We start from the raw sequence: 4612 nt of genomic DNA, 5'->3' as shown, positions 1-4612 counted from the left end.
ACTTTATAGAGAATCCTGAAGGAGAGAGAGAAAGAGGGGCAGAAAATTTATTTGAAGAAATAATAGCTGAGAATTTCATTAATTTGGGGAAGGAAAGAGGTATCCAGATCCAGGAGGCACAAAGAAACCCTCCCCCCAAAAAATCAAAGCAAGGAGGTGCAAACAAAGACACCTCATGGCAAAATAGTATTGATAAAGTGAGAATTATCTTAAAAAGCACTAGAAAAGAAAACTTACATATAAGGGAAATGACATAAAACTATCAATAAATTTCTTAGAAACTTTGCAGGCCAGAGAGGTGTGGCATGTTACATTAAAAGTGCTGAAAGATACAAGAAAACGTAAAACAATATATTTATGCACACAATATAGGAGCACTGAAATACACAAAGCAACTCTTAAGAGCCATAAAGGAAGGTAATCACAGTAATACAATAGAGGACTTCAAGACCTCACTCACATCAATGGATAGATTATCTAGCCAGAAAATCAACAAGGAAACAATGACTTTGAATAACACGATGTACCAGATGGACCTACCGGATATATTCAGAACATTTCATTTAAAAAATATTGGAATACACAATCTTTTCCAGTACATGAGGCATTCTCCAAAATGGATCCTATGTTAGGCCACAAAAAAGTCTCAAATGCAAAAAGATTGAAATTGTATCATGCATTTTTCTCACCACAATGGTATGAAACTAGGAAGCAATTGCAAGAAAAAAAGATGGAAAGAGCACAAATACATGGAGGCTAAATAACATTCTACCAAATATTGAATAGATGAAACAAGAAGTAAAAAAGGAAATCAAAAAATATATGGAGAAAAATGAAAATAAACTACAATGATCCAAAATCTTTGGAATGCAGCAAAACTATTCTAAGAGGAGACATTATAACTGTACAGGAATACATCACAGAGCAAGACAAATATCAAATAAAAAACATAACATTACACTTAAAGGAACTAGGAAAACAAAATAAAAACCAAGCCAGTAGAAACAAAAAAAAATAAAGATTAATCAAAAACAAATGAAATTTAAACTATAAAACAAAACCCAAGAAGACCAAATTAATGAATCCAGGAGCTGTTTTTGTTTTGTTTTTTAAAATTTTTTTATTGTTATGTGAATCACCATACATTATATCATTAGTTTTTAATGCAGTGTTCCATGATTCACTGTTTGTGCATAACACCCAGTGCTCCACGCAGAACGTGCCCTCTTTAATAGCCATCACCAGGCTACCCATCCCCCCACCCCGGTCCCCTCCAGAACCCTCAGTTTTTTTTCGGAGTACACCCTCTCTCATGCTTGGTCTCCCCCTCCGATATCCCCCCTTTCATTCTTCCCCTCCTGCTATCTTCTTTTTATTTTTTCTTAACTTAAATTGCATTATTTGTTTCAGAAGTACCGATCTGTGATTCAACAGTCTTACACAATTCACAGTGCTCACCATAGCACATACCCTCCCCAATGTCTATCACCCAGCCACCCCATCCCTCCCACCCCACCCCCACTCCAATAACCCTCAGTATCCTGAGATTAAGAATTCCTCATATCAGTGAGGTCATATGATACATGTCTTTCTCTGATTGACTTATTTCACTCAGCATAACACCCTCCAGTTCCATCCACGTCGTTGCAAAAGGCAAGATCGCATTCCTTTTGATGGCTGCATAATATTCCATTGTGTATATATACCACATCTTCTTTATCCATTCATCTGTCGATGGTCATCTTCGCTCTTTCCACAGTTTGGCTATTGTGGACATTGCTGCTATAAACATTGGGGTGCACACCCCTTCAGATCCCTACATTTCTATCTTTGTGGTAAATACCCAGTAGTGTAATTGCTGGTTCTCCCTTGGGTGGGCAGAGGGGCGAGCCCTGGTCCTGCTGGGCTTTACGCTGAGGATGCAGAGGGAGGACTGAGGGACCTTGGACCCCCGCCCAGCCTCAGTCTGGGAAGGTCCGTGGCGGGGTGGGGGTGATGGGAACACGTGGTGAGTCCTGACTTCCGCTTCCGGGTCTCAAAGATGCTGGATGCCTTGGCAGAAGGAGAAGGGCCTCCCTCGTTGGGCAGAGAGGAGGCCTCAGGTCCTGCTGGGCTTTACGGTGAGTATGCAGAGGGAGGATTGAGGGACCCTGGACCCCAGCACAGCGTCAGTCAGGGAAGGTCCATTGGGGGGAGGGGGGCTGATTGGAACAAGTGGTGAGTTTGGACTTCTGAGTCCGGGTCTCAGAGAGAATGAGGTGAGGCCCTGATGAAAGGAGCAGATGCTCAGGTGGGCAGAGGGGAGGGCCTTAGTCACCCCATGGCGGGGGGTGGCTTGCGGAGGCCAGGGTTAAACCCTGAGGGAGGACAGAGGGGAGCCCCGCAGAAGCCCACCCATGATGTCAGTCTAGGGAGCCCCCTCTGGGCGGGATGGGGACACGTGGCCAGTTCGGCGGACTTCTGCATCTGGGTCTCCCGAGAACCTGGGGTCCTTGGTGGATCGAAGGAGCAGGGCCTCCCTCAGGGGGGCAGAGGGGCAAGCCCAGGTCCTGTTGGGCTTTACACTGAAGTTGCAGAGGGAGGACTGAGAGACCCTGGACCCCAGCCCAGAGTCAGTCCCTAGAGGCCTGAGTGGAGGACGGGGACACCCCGATTGTGTTCATGCGTGCGCTTGTGTGTCCCCCACTCACCCATCCGGGTGTCCCAGACACGGGATGCCCCGGCGCCCAGGAGCCGATCCACAGGCAGTAGGGACAGGCGGAGGCATAGGCACCCAGGGAGTCCTGGTGGAGATCAGAAGAAGGCCCGAGAGACCTGGATGCCCCATCTCAGCCTTGGGAAGCCCTGGGCTTCGTGGCCACACGTGTTAGCCACAGACTTACCCTGGTGGGGTCAGGGCAGGGAGGGCCTTGGTGATGGCAGACCAGCTTCGGGACAGCAGCCGGAGGGGCCTAGGACCTGCCAGGGCTCGAAGCGAGGACCCCCAAGGGACTCCCCAGGGAGCCCGCAGGACCGCGGCCCTGATTCAGCCACGGGAGACTCCTGGGATGGAAGAGCCCACACAGTGCGTGGCCACTTTGGCCTCAGGGCCTCCGAGAACCCCTGGCCCTTTGGATGGAGCACTGCCTCGAGTATGCTGGTGGGGGGCCGTGGCCCACGTGTTGCTGGGTGGAAAGGTGAGGACCGGAAGGAGGACTGCGGGATTGGGGACAGTGAACAGATTCGGTCCCGGGAGACCCCGGGGCCAGATGGTCACCTAGGGTGTGCCCTGACTTCCCAGCCACGTCTCCTAGAGCCTGGGGTCTGGGTGGAAGGAGCAGGCTTCAGGGCCCCCCAGGCTGAGCCCGGTCCTGCCAGGATGGAAGGGGAGGACCAGAGGGAGGACTGACTGGGCCGCAGTACGGACAGGCCATGGAGGAGGCCCCTTGTGGAGGAGGAGCCCATGCCTCCTGTCCGGGGGTCCACATCTGGCTGTTAGAGCCTGAGGGCCTGTGGTGAGAAGGAGCGGGCCTGGGGTGGGGCGGGCCTGTGTGCGTGTGAGGGTGGAGTGCGGGGTCGGGGGGCGGGGCACGGGTCCGGTTGGGACTCAGGGTGAGGACCCTGGGGGAGGACTGGCCATACCCCCTCCACCCCATCTCAGCAAAGAAGCCAGGGCACAGGAGTCTGGCCGTGCCCGATCCAGGGAGGATCGTTCAGCGGGGGCCCAACCTGGCACGCATGCTTACTTGTCTCATGGGCCAGAAGGCGGGAGTCCTCGGGGAGCTGAGGTCTTGGTCTGAGGGGCACATGCCTTCTGTCTCACGTTGGGGACCTGGAAGAAGCGCAGGCCCTGGCAGGAAGAAAGAAGATTAGCGTCCTGAGGGCCTGAGGGCATCCCCACCCCAGGACAGAGTGGCCCGTCCCTACTACCAGCCCTTTGGGATCTTGCCAGGGCCTGAGGGGGTGGATGGAGACGTGGCCGTGGACGAGGACGTGCTGGCTCCTCACCCTCTTCTCGGAGCTCTCAGGGAGGTGAGGACCATGCTGGGAGAGGTCGGGGTCAGGTCATCTGGGGAAGCGCACCTGGGAGACACACAGGAGTCCCTGCTCCTGCCAAGAATCAGTGTGGGGACACCCGAGGGAGGAGTGAGTGACTCCCCACCAACCCCTCGGGACCAGGAAGGGATGGCCCAGAAGTGTGTGCAGCCCCTACCTGGAGGCCCTGGGAACCCTGGGTGGGGCCTGTCAGGCTGAGTCCCTCCTCCTCTCCAGATCCTTCCTCTCAGGATGGAGAGGGCCCGGGCCTGAGGTTCTGGACTCGGGTAGCAGAGGAGGCAGGTGCCCTGGCTCTGGGTCTGGCCCTGATGGTGGGGGGCAGATGAGAAATGAGGGGATGCCTCCCACAGCAAGATCCATAGGGCCCAGGCCTACCCTGACGCTGCTGCCAGCCATGGGGAGACGGGTGATCGGTGGGCCAAGTTATTTCTCCTGACTTTTCCTTCTGGCGTCTCCCAGAGATGAGGCCTTGGCACCAGGAGGGTGGCCTCCGGTCAACACAGGGAGTTTTCCCAGGCCTTCCGTGGGGTCAAGGTATAGACGGAGAGGTGCGCCCATCCCAGCAAAGACGGCAGCC

Source organism: Eumetopias jubatus, unplaced genomic scaffold (genome assembly GCF_037043125.1).
Source record: "Eumetopias jubatus isolate StellerSeaLion01/CBP00866 unplaced genomic scaffold, mEumJub1_p1.0 scaffold_12, whole genome shotgun sequence".
Taxonomy (NCBI): Eukaryota; Metazoa; Chordata; class Mammalia; order Carnivora; family Otariidae; genus Eumetopias; species Eumetopias jubatus.
The sequence above is the reverse complement of the archived record's forward strand: the minus strand, read 5'-3'. Positions refer to the sequence as shown.